The sequence below is a fragment of the Piliocolobus tephrosceles genome, chromosome 2 (genome assembly GCF_002776525.5).
Source record: "Piliocolobus tephrosceles isolate RC106 chromosome 2, ASM277652v3, whole genome shotgun sequence".
Classification (NCBI taxonomy): domain Eukaryota; kingdom Metazoa; phylum Chordata; class Mammalia; order Primates; family Cercopithecidae; genus Piliocolobus; species Piliocolobus tephrosceles.
The window spans coordinates 115,575,878-115,588,891 of NC_045435.1; the positions used below are offsets into that span (position 1 = coordinate 115,575,878).

Sequence of the window (13,014 nt, forward strand, 5' to 3'; positions counted from 1 at the left end):
GAGGTTTGTGATTTGTTTTATTTAATAGCAGACTGTGAGCTGTGTTCACTTAAAAAACAAAGCAAAATAGACATAATATTTTGCTGTGAGTTATATTTAAATTCTTGTTACCGTATGTCATATTTATTCAGCTCATGGGATTATTTCTTCAATTATTGGTTTGCTGAGATAGAATTTACATACTGTACAATCCAACCACTTAAACTATAGAATTCAGTGATTTTTAGTATATTCACAGAGTTGCACAACCACCACCTAATCAATTTTAGAACATTTTTATCAACCCAGAAAGAAACCCCATTAGCAGTCATTACCCATTCCTTTGTTTTTTTAGCCCCTGGCTACCACTGATTTTTCTTTTTCTATAGATTTACCTAGTCTGGGCATTTCATATAAATGGAGTCACACAATATGTGGTCTTTTATGACTGATTTCTTTGTCTTAGCATAATGTTCTTGAAGCTCATCAGTATTATAGCATTTATCAGTATTTCATTTCTTTTTATTGCCAGATAATATTCCATGATGTGGATATACCACATTGTATTTATTCATTCATTAGTTGATGGACATTTGAGTTGTTTCTACTTTTTGCCTATTATGAATAATGCTGCTATAAACATCCTTTAGTAGTTTTTGTGCAGATATATATTTTCATTTCTCTAGGGGTAGAATTGCCAGGTTATAGCTAACTCTATGTTTAACATTTTGAGAAACTGCCAGACTGTCTTCCAAAGCGGGTCTGCCATTTTATATTCCCACAGTGTATGAGAGGTCTAGCTTCTCTGTATTTGCCAATAGTTACTATTATCTCTCTCTTTGATTATAGTCATTCTAATAGATGTGAAATACCATTTTGGAAATGGTATTTCATTGTGGTTTTCATTTGAATTTCCCTAATGTCTAATGATACTGAGCATTTTTGTGTGTGCTTATTGGCCATTTGTGTATTATCTGTGGAGAAATGTCTACTCAAATCCCTTCCCCATTTGTTCATTGGGTTATTTGACTTTTTGTTGTTGAGTTGTAAGAATTCTTTATACATTCTAGATACAAGTCTCATATCAGATACGTGATTCCCAGTTTCTCCCATTCGATGGCTTGTCTTTTTACTTTCTTGCTGGTGTCATTTGAAACAGAAAATATTTTTTATTTTGATAAAAGCTAATCAGCTTCTGTTTTTTTCCTTGTATCCCTTGTTCTTTTGGCATCTAAGGAATATAGATAGTGATATCTAATAAATCACTGCCTGATCTAGGATCATGAAGATTTATGCCTGTTTTCTCCTGAGAATTTTATAGTGTTAGCTCCTACATCTAGATCTTTGACTCATTTTGTTTCTTTTTATATATGGGGTGAGTTAGGGGCCCAACTTTTTATTCTTTTGTTGATGGATATAGAGTTGTCCTAGTACCATTTGTCAAAAAGACTATTCTTTCCACATTGAATTGTCTTGGCACCAGGTACAATTTCTTTTTATGGCTGATTTCAGCTCCATGTAAAAGTAGCAGAATACACACATAAACACAACCATTATATTTCATTACTTCAAGTCATTGAATGCATGCAGTGAAGAGTAAGTGCATATACATTTGGGAATTAAAACATTTTTTACTTCCAGTGTCATGTGGTACTTTGATATCTTTTTTTCACATAAATTTGGGGACTTTTATACTGAAGGACATATTATAACAGTAACTATCAGTATTTTATGTGATTCACAGTTTATAACTACATGATCTCATAGAATCTTCACAACTACTCTTGAGAGTAGGTCATGTATTTGTTGTTGTTATTGTTATTATTGCTGTTGCTGCTGTTCCCATTTTTAGGATTAAAAACTGAAATTCAAGAGGTTATGTGACTTGTTTAGGCCACTAACAGCAATAGGTAAAAAACAGCTTTGAGCCTAAATCTTTGGACTTTCAATGCAGTGCTTCCCTTCACACCACATGACTCTAATGCATTGATGGTTAGGATTAAAAACCCATTCAGGGCTTCCCCAAGCTGAGGCAAATGTGTTGGGCCTATAGTTCCCTTCCCCTATTGACCGACCATTGGATGCAGGCTGATCCTAGGGAGTGGGGATGACCTTGAGTGAGGCAGGTCCCTTTCACCTATGGAGGACTCCATACTTTTCATATCTGGAGGACTTCACTGTGAGTGTTCTGTGGCCTACATGCTCAGTAGCTGATGGGATGGCTGGCTGTCTTGATCCCATGGTGGGAGGATCTAGGCAGCACACTACAGCATCCATCATATCCTGCAGGGTGTACAGTGGATCTCACCTGTGACTACACATCAAAATCACCACTGACTTTTGCAAGATTACAGAGAGCTTAACACACCTCCGGGCTTAATGGATCATAATTTCCTGGAGTGGGGCCCAGCACCCGTATTTTATACTGCCCCAAATATGTGTTTTTAAGTGTTTGGGAGCCTGAAAGAATATTTTTCTTTACTGTAGTAATTTGTCTTTAAAAATCTGGACTTCTAAAATAATAAAATTAGGCTGGGCATGGTGGTTCATGCCTGTAATCCCAGCACTTTAGGAGGCCAAGGTGGGTGGATCAACTGAGGTCAGGAGTTTGAGACCAGTCTGACCAATGTGGTGAAACTTTGTCTCTACTAATAATACAAAACTTAGCTGGGCTTGATGGTGCATGACTGTAGTCCCAGCTACTCAAGCTCCTGTGGTAGGAGCTTGAACCTAGGATGCGGAGATTGCAGTGAGCCGAGATCATGCCATTGCACTCCAGCCTGGGTGACAGACCAAGACTCTGTCTCAAAATAAATAATAGATAAATAAATAAATAAAATTATAACTTTTAGGGTTAGAAGAAACTTCAAGATATTTTCTGATGGAACATTTCCTAGTGATCTTATCAGCTGCTCCTGAAAGGAAAAGGGATCTGTGACTTTAAACAGTATGGTAAAGTAGCACCTGTTGCAGATTGTATCTTACACAGGAGTTTTATGGAGCACATTAAAGACTCTGGCAATTTCAAGTTTGCTTTGTGGAAAATGGGGAACTCGTTCATCAAATTTCAAATAAACCATGTGTCATTTAGCTCTGATCTCTCGATAGTCTCATTTTTTTGAGAGGCACATTTTCAAAATGGTACATATGTTACACATTTAGACTTTCCATGGATACACACACACATATCCTCAAAACATATTTTAGGTTTTTCCCCCTCTCTGCATCTCTGCATTCTTGTTACTCTCCCCATGTTAATTGCAACTGTAAAACATATTTTTGCTTAATTTCAAATCTGTGAGCTTGTGTTCTGTGAGCTTATGCTGAGCAAGGTAAAGGCAGAATTAAAAAGCTTATCTTGGGCAAGTGTGGTGGCTCACACCTATAATCCCAGCACTTTGGGAGGCAGAGTCGGGAGGATTGCTAAAGCCTAGAAATTTGAGACCACCTGTCTTTACAAAAAATAAAAAAATATCCAGGTGTGTTGGTGTGCCTATAGTTCTAGCTACTTGGAGGCTGAGGCAGGAGGATTCCTTAAGCCTGAGAATATGAGGCTGCAGCGAACTGTAATCACACCACTATACTCCAGCTTAGGGGACAGAAAGAGGCCTCGTCTCTAAAATAAATAAATAAATAAAAGAAACAACTTATTTTGCGGGTTGCCGGCATGGGATGCCCCCTTTTCACTAATTAGGGGCCATGATATGCCATCCCAAGCTTATCCCTCTCTCTCCATAGACTTCTCTGTTCTCTTCTTTTCTGAGACTCAGAACTTCCCTGCCAAAGTCACATTCTTAGCAACAAGTATAATTTTGGCTATTTGAAAAAGAATAGAATACAGCCCAAAGCAGATGGAGGGAAATGACAGTCCGCAGTCAGCCAGGCCTCACCAAAGGATACAGGCCCTCTGCCAGGTCCCTCCCACCCTGGAGAAATCTGAGTCTTCAAATTGCCAACTCCCTCAACTGGGCTAAGTCTTTATTTTTCTGCCAGCGCTGGAATCCAGCCTCACAACAATTCCCCTAAGCAATTTCTCGGTTCCTCTCACTTCCTCTGGTTCCTTCTCAACAGCCATAATTCTTTATAGAAATAGGTTTGCAAAGCCCCCATGTTCTGACATGACCTAGAGCCTCAGACTCATGTTTATTCCATGCTGACCTAAGAACAGCCGGGGGAATCAGAATTAAAAAAAAAAAAAAACACTTCACTCTAATAAGTAAAACTGTCTCAGAGTTGAGGCCAGCTGCGCAACCCACTTGAAACCTTTCTTTGACAACTCAAATGTGATTGGACATCAGAGAGAAAAAGAAAAAACATAATCCACAGTCTAAAATTTACTGTTTTATGCCGTGTTTGACTAAGCTAAAAGATAGGACCAACTGATCCAGGTAGACACATTTTTAAACACTGTGTGCCATGAATGAATGGTTTCTGAGAAGGATCTCAGATCTTTGCACATGGAAACTTGACATGCATAATTTTTCTGCTTTGGTAGAAAGTCAGGAAGTGAGGAAGTGCATTTTATAGTGTTAGCAACAAAAAGTTGACGCATACAATGAAAATAGCTTCTTCTTTTTCTTTTTTTTTTTTTAAACAGAGCCTTGCTCTGTCACTCTCACTGCAACCACCACCTCCCAGGTTCAAGCAATTCTCCTGCCTCAGCCTCCTGAGTAGCTGGGATTACAGGCATGTGCCACCACACCCAGCTAATTTTTTTGTATTTTTGGTGGAGACGGGGTTTCACCATGTTGGCCAGGCTGGTTTTGAACTCCTAACCTCAAGTGATCCGCCCAAAGTGCCACTCATGCTTCCTATAACTGTAGAAGAGCTACTGCTTGCCTGTAAGTGGGTGGTGTGGGAAATACCACACTGGGAAATCTGAAATTATTGGGAGAACAGATGTCTGGAGACCTGGATTCTCTCCAGCTCTGTTATCCACAGGTATGTGACCCTCTGAGTACGTCAGTTTGCCCCTCTGACACTGTTTCTTCACCAACCACGAATTAATATCTGTTCTACCTAGCTTATATGAATATATGTGAAAGTAGTTTGTAAGCTGTAAAGCACCAGTTCAAGTAAGAAATTATTACAGCATTTCCATGATATTCATCATCTGGAAATATGTTGTTCACTATAAATTCAAGCAAGGATAAAGAAGCATGATATTCAAATCAGCTGTTTCAAAATTAGTATTTATGCTAGAAAAAGAAATGTTTTAATTAAAAAGATGTTTAAATGTTCCATATTTTAAATTACTGGATGGCTACTTCTGGATAAGAAAAATTTGTTTTGGTTTCTCACCACTGGCTCTTGTTCATCTCGTGACAGGTTTAGGCACACAATTACAACACTTCTGTCTAGAAGTTTCTGCCAGAAACCTATAGCTCACTCTTCCTGGGGATCGATTTTTGATTTCCCTGTTATTGATCTGATAACACCCTCCCCCAGAATATAAAGTAAAATAATAAAACGTATTCTGAAGCATAGTATGTGTTTAGTTTAGTATTGTTTTAATTTTAGATGCTATTTACTTTGTTGTTATTTGAAGATATGCAAGCTTTCTAATTGAAATCACCGGTTGATATAATTGAATAAAAATGTTACCAAATAGTTTTTGAGTCTTTCCACATAATCAGTGCTATACCTGTGTTACCTCATTCAGTCTTTTTATCAACTTTATGGGATTGGTTGTGTAATTACTCCCATTCTACAGATGAGGCTGCTGAGGCCTAGTGAGTTTAGATAACTTAGCCAAGTCATATAGCTGTGGTTGGATAGGAGTAGGACTCAAACCATGTCTGTTGGACCTCAACTTGTGCTTTTTACTAGTAAGCTACAAAGCTTCCCCCATTTCAAGGGATGTGGAAATTTTCGAATGGCAAGCCTCCCAGAAATCTATGAAAAATACTTTATCTTGAAATTTTAAAAATTGAATGAGCTGGGCACTGTGGCTTATGCCTTTGATTCCAGCACTTTGGGAGGCTGAGGCGGGAAGATCACTTGAGCTTAGGAGTTCAAGACCAGTCTATGCAACATAGTAAGACCTAGTCTCTACAAAAAAAATTTAAAAAATTAGCTGGGTGTGCTGATGGATGCCTGTGGTCCCAGCCACCCGGGAAACTGAGGTGGGAGGATCTCTTAACCTAGGAGGTCAAGGTTGCAGTGAGCCATGGATTGCACCACTGCACTCCAGCCTGGGTAACAGAGCAAGACCCTGTCACCAAAAGAAAAAAAAATCAGATGAATGTTTTATTTTTTAAAAGTAATGCTTGATAGATTAAACGTTCTTGGGTTTAAAGAAAAATCTATGTCCATAATTACCATATCCTATAATTTTGTACCAAACTGAAAAGACATGTTGGGCTTGTTTCAGGAACACTGTCTTAAAGAAAATTTAACTGCAGTTATAATAAAAAGAATAAAACACATTTTATCTAAGTATGCCAATCACTGGTTTCACATTTTTTCTTGTGGGATAACTCCCAAGCTCTGTACGATTCCTGGAGAAGAGGTTACCTTGGGACACAGATGACAACAGATCATGGCAGGAGACCTTTTGATTTAGATCATGTAAATGCTTTTATTCTAATTCTAAAAATTGTGTAAAATGGTAATCTCAGCAGATAGAGAAATGTAAAGATTAGCACAAGGCAGAGGCCGGCAATCATTTTGAGCCTGAGCATGTGCCCTGGAAAAGAGAGGAAGGAAGAGGGAGACTTAAAGAAAAATGACAGTGAAAACAGGCTGGGCCATAGTGGGAACTGTTTAATATAAGGTTCTGTCTAACCTCATCTGGGGGCCACTCAGGGCCAAAAGACGATCAAGCCCAGGGTGAAGTCTAAGTCAAACATGCAGGCGAATCCCTCAGCATTCTTAAGTTTGAAAGCTTGCCATTTTCAAAAGATAACCAATGAGAAAAATGATGTGTGTTTGTGCACAATATATAATGGTTCAAAATCTATAAAGCCACTTACAGGATAGATAAAGTCAGTGCTAAACAGGGCCAGCATTTCTAATGGACTAGTCATGATTTTAGCCAGTTCTTTCATGTGCAGATGAGGAAACTGAAGCCCAGAAGGTTCTTCTCCTTTTAAAGGATTTGCCAAGCACAAAATAAAAGGGGATATATCCCAAACGACCAAGAAGCTACAGGTCCAATTCCAACATAATTGATACCACCATAGTATCAACTTCTCTTTACACACACACACACACACACACACACTAAGCCCTAACCACAATTCTTATTTCTGACAGTATTCACTGCTGCAAAATCTACGAGACAATTTATAGCAGCTCTTGAAATCCACAGTGATGAAATACAAACTATAAATCCCAAATTCTCAAAAAGTAAAGTGTCTTGTCACTAGCGAAGCATATCAGGCTTCCTCGGGGCCTTCTTGCCAGACCTTGAGACCCAGTTGTGAGCAGACCAAGCTTCTCCTAACTGTCCTCCATGCTGAGGAGGGACCATGGGGTGAAGGAGGAGGGGCTTATGCAGCAGAGAAAAACAAGAAAATGAACGTAGAGGTACATCACTGCTGTGACCCAGCTACATGTTACATTCGTACTCTGCTTTTAAAGGTACAAGCAGCTTTATAGCAATCACAAACATTTTTATTTATTTACTTTTTTATTTTTATTTTTATTTTATTTTTGAGACGGTGTCTCACTCTGTCACCCAGGCTGGAGTGCCTTGGCGCCATCTCGGCTCACTGCAAGCTCCGCCTGCCAGGTTCACGCCATTCTGCCTCAGCCTCCCGAGTATCTGAAACTACAGGTGCCCACCACTACGCCCGGCTAATACACACACTACTATTTTCTGTTGAATTGTAATTTATTTTCTTTTCCTAGAGCTCATCTGAATTTCTAGCTCAAGCGCATTTCCACACAATAGGAGGGGTTTTAGTTTTGGCACTTCTGATAAACGTGGCCAAATTCAGTGATTTCTCATTGTTTCCCCTCTGTATTCAGCATCAGGGTTCTACTCCTACCTCCTCTCCCTCCACATCCCTTCCTTGATCTTGATGCTATGGGGCCCTGGATCTTTGGAAAGGGGCTTCCAGGCACTGGTGTTGATCTCCCTCAGGCCTGTTCTGGCATCTGCTTAATGTAGCTTGGGGATGTCAGCCTTCACCTTCAGGCCTGCCTCTCTACCACTTCTCCTCTGCTCCTGCCACATCGCATAGCTGCTGGACGACATGCTCCACATTGCTCTGGAGTTCACCTGAAAGCAAGGCTCAGATCCTCCTGGCTCTCATATCCTCACATTGAAAAGAGAGTGGGGTCTATCCTGTTTTCCCCAGAATTCAGCTTGAGGCCAAAGGACTGCTTCCTTGCCCTGAGTCTTGCTCTTATTTCTCTACACTCCTGCCTCCACTTAGAGAATCTCTCTTCAGTTCCCCAGATCTAAAAGAAGTTGATGTTTTTGTGTCCTGCTTCTCACCACTCTTCCGGGGTGAGAGTGCCACCCCGGGAGCTATGCCTGCTTCGTTTCTCCGGTCACAGAGTGGGGGAAGTTAACACATTTAAAGGGAAAAATGATTTAATGTTTTGTAGCATTGGCCTGCCACATTTTTATTGTCTTATAACATTATATTGGGGTCATTTTAACACAGTACCAGCAGTATCGTGCTACTGAGCCTTCATAGTGGTCATTTTTAGTGGCTGCAAGATGATCATTCCATTGAATGGCTATAACATAATGTAGTTAACCATCCCTTTATTATTGGACATTTATTTCCAATTTTTAGCTATTATACATAGCACTGCCATAAGAGTTAGTGAATTTTGAAGAAAAACGCTTAACAAGAAGCCTCAGAATGCTGTTTTATAGAAATTGAACTAATGTGGATGAAGTGGTTGCTGGCATGATGGGTAGTTATCTGGGGCTTAGTGCCTACTAGCCATTATCTTGCTTTTAAGATCATAAATATTTTATATACTAGGGGCTCAGATTCTTACCCTAAGCTGATTGCTATCATTTCCCCAACCCCCATGTTGTGAGGATTCAGTATTCCTGAAGGGCATTAGATTCCTCAGCAGCTGAAACTCTTGCTGTGGATTGGATCAAGGAGGCAGATTGGACATAGTGTCCCATGGAATCTTCTGTGCTTTGGCTTACATTCAACCACAATTTTGCATTTGAAATTCCAGAGCCCTTTTTTCTACAGCAGCGAAAATCTAAATAGTTTCCACTAGTTTGCTGAACACAGTTTAAAATTTTCATCATTCAGGAAATTTATGAGCTACTATATTGTAAAATAGCAAAGGGCTTGATATGGAGCTAAGAGAGTCCTAAAAACAAGAAAATGTGAATATTCTGATTCCTACAAACTAAAATTTGCAAGAATGTCTTATAATATTTTTATAGGACATTTCTCAATATCCTACATATGAGATCTCCCTTGTAAAATCATTTTTGCTTAAATAAAGGATAAAATAGAACCGTCTCTTACAAACATCATCACAAACATTTGTGTCAAAAGACCAGCAATACCACTTGTAAGATTTTTCCAACAAATGTAAAGAATTACTTTTGTTAGTTAACATAAATATCAAAATATTTATTTTGAAATAGAAACAAAATTAGAAGCAATTTAAATGCCTGTCAATAGAGAACTGGTTTAAATATTAAAGTACAGATACCTGGTAGAATATTAAATATTAAAGTACAGATACATAAAAAGCAACTATGTTCTGATGTGGAAGGATTTCCAAGATACCCTGTTAAATGGTAAAAATCATGTTCAGAAAAGTGTTTAAAGTGTTTATAGTATTCTAATATTTGTGTAGAAGGAAAAAGTACATATATTCTTACAAATTCATACACTATTTCTAAAAGAACATGGAGAAAACTGTTAACAGGAGTTGCCCTCAGGATGAAGGAGTGAGAGAGAATTTTTTTCACTGTATAATCATCTACCTCTTATATTTTGTACCATGAGCATATGTTACTCATTTGAAAGTAATCTATTTGGTGGTTCCTCAAAATGCTAAACATAGAATGACCACATGACCCAGCAGTTCCATTCCTGAATATAGTCCCCAAAGAACTGAAAGCAGGGACTCACAGATACTGTATGCTAATACTGATAGCAGTATTATTCACAATAGCCAAAAGGTGGAAACAACACAAGCATCCATCAACAGGTGAATGTGATATATACATACCATGGAATATTATTCAGTCTTAAAAAGGAGGGAATTCTGACACATGCCACAACATGGGTGAACCTTGAAGATGTTATGCTAAGTGAAACAAGTCAGACATAAAGGACAAGTATTGTATGATTCTAATTATATGCAAAATCCAGAACCAGCAGATTCATAAAGATAAAGCAGATTAGAGGTTACCAGGGGGTGCAGGCAGGGAAAAACAGTGTAGTTATGACTGGATGGTCACCGAGTTTCTGTCTGGGATGTTGAAAAGGTTTGGGATAGATCATTATGATAGTTATACAATATTGTGTATGTAATTGATGCCATTGGACTATACACTTAAAAATGGGGGCTGGGCGTGGTGGCTCACACCTGTAATCTCAACACTTTGGGAGGCCGAGGCGGACCGATTACCTGAGGACAGGAGTTCGAGACCAGCCTGACCAACATGGAGAAACCCTGTCTCTACTAAAAATACAAAAGTATACAAAATTAGCCAGGCATGGTGGCACATGCCTGTAATCCCAGCTACTCAGGAGACTGAGGCAGGAGAATTGCTTGAACCCGGGAGGCAGAGGTTGTGGTGAGCCAAGATCACCCCATTGTGCTCCAGCCTGGGCAACAAGAGCGAAACTCCATCTCAGAAAAAAAAAAAACGGTAAAATGGCAAATTTTATATTATATGTATTTTACCACAGTAAAATGTAATTTAATTTAAAGAAATAAAGTATAATTTTATTTAAAGAAAAAAGGTATGTAATATATTATATACATTTTACAAATAAAATGTAATTTAAAGAAAAAAATTCCTGTTCAGCTTAGCCTCTTCTCTACCAGAAACTTCCCCAGAAACATTTTTCCAACCTGATCCCATCCTCCTAAAGCAAATAATACCAAGTGTATAGCATGTGCCAGGGTTCTTGATTGAGCACTATCAAAACCAGAAAGATATGTCGACAGGCATCCTGTGTTTCAAAGGAGCTTATCACGTAGCCTAGAGATCAGATGTGTGTATCACTATTGTGTGAAGCAGAAAGAGTGCTGAACAGACATCCTAGCCATGTGCTGTGAGTGCCGAGGCAAGAATAAACCAACTCGGACTGGAAGGGCCAAGATGGCTTGGCAGAGGAAGTAGCTGATAAGGTGACCTAGAAGAAGCGGGATTCATTGGAGGCCCGGAAGGCTGATAAGCCAAGCTTTATTAGTAGGAAGGTGTACCTCTGAACAAAGGATGGTAGTCTCCTGTCACTGGGCTGTGGTTATGGGAGGATTATACTATAAGGCAGTATAATCCTGAATTCTGAAAAGGCAGTTGAGGCCAAATGATATCCATTTTTAAGTGTCCAGTTTAATTTATTTTGACTTTTAAAGGTTGGCTGTGGGGAAATAGCTTAATAGCTTAGGTTTTTTGTTTGTTTGTTTGTTTCTGTTCTTTTTCACTATCCTGCTCACCATTTAGGGATGTGAGCCTTTTATTCTTATCAAGCAGCAAACTTGAACAGTTTATATTTTTTAATATTTTCTTTCCAACTCAAACTATGTTTGCCATCTAGTGATTAATCTATGCCATTACAACAACCTACTTAAGATCCTTGTTTCTTAGCAAGGCAGCCAAACTCACAGGCCTCCAAATTCCATTGTTGGTAGTCATTTTTGCCCTGAACTTCTCTTCCCACTTGCCCTGATGTATACATCGACATTCAGAGACATCAGTAATAAAATCTGATCCCCCAAAGAGTACTATAATATTCACATGAAAGGAAATTTTAGTTGGTTAGGAGAAAATGCGCTTTAGAAATGAGAAGTTTAAGTAGGATCGGACTTGAAAAGTAACCAATAACAACACATGTTTGTGTGACTGTAGTCCTCCCAGATATCCCAGTGAGACTCATTGATCACAGTGTATGTCACATTCCTTTCGAGGCTTTTTCTTCTTCCTGTATATCCTATAAATGGAGACAAGAATGTTAATAGCTTTTGATTCTGAATAAATGGTACCTATTTGTAGCATACTTCAAATTTCTGACTTTCTGAATGCCTGTCAAAGAGGGAAACCTACACTTTCTTCTTCTATTGTTGTATCATTGAGTAGAATTCATTTTCCTTCAAAGGTTGTGGTTAATCACTTGAGAGAGTGGGACATGAAATATTGTGTTATATGTGCAGGGGACTTAAATGTACATATTGGCCACTCAGAATTCTTTTTTTTTTTTCTTTTTTTTTTCTTTTTTTTTTTTTTTTGAGACGGAGTCTCGCTCTGTCGCCGAGGCTGGAGTGCAGTGGCGCAATCTCTGCTCACTGCAAGCCCCGCCTCCCGGGTTCACGCCATTTTCCTGCCTCAGCCTCCGGAGTAGCTGGGACTACAGGCGCCCGCCACCTCGCCCGGCCAATTTTTTGTATATTTAGTAGAGATGGGGTTTCACCGTGTTAGCCAGGATGGTCTCGATCTCCTGACCTAGTGGTCCACCTGCCTCGGCCTCCCAAAGTGCTGGGATTACAGGCGTGAGCCACCGCGCCCGGCCGGCCTCTCAGAATTCTTAAAGGGCCTAGGGTAACATTTTACAGCTGAAAACTCAGAGTTTCTAAGTAGATAATGATGACTTCTGTTTTGGAAAATATAATAGATCCAGTGTGTCTTTTCGTCCCTGAGATCTTGGCTATGAGAACTGATTTACTCAACAATTATTAACTCAATGTCTACTATTTCCATGACTCTAGCTAGGTACTGTGTTAACTATTAAGATAACATCTTTTTTCAAAACTTTGTTATAGCCTCCTGTCCCTGCCTCTTTCCGTGGGATCCAAGCAAGGGTTTCTTACACTGCATTTTGTCCTACAAGCGATTATGCTGTAGAGAGACAATGGGTGCAATTT

General features: G+C 39.2%; 1 protein-coding gene across 3 annotated transcripts in view; it reads left to right on the forward strand.

Annotated features, from left to right (window-relative positions):
• PLD1 (phospholipase D1) overlaps positions 1 to 13,014 on the forward strand; it is a 224,071-nt gene that overhangs the window by 169,682 nt on the left and 41,375 nt on the right. The window lies entirely within an intron of this gene.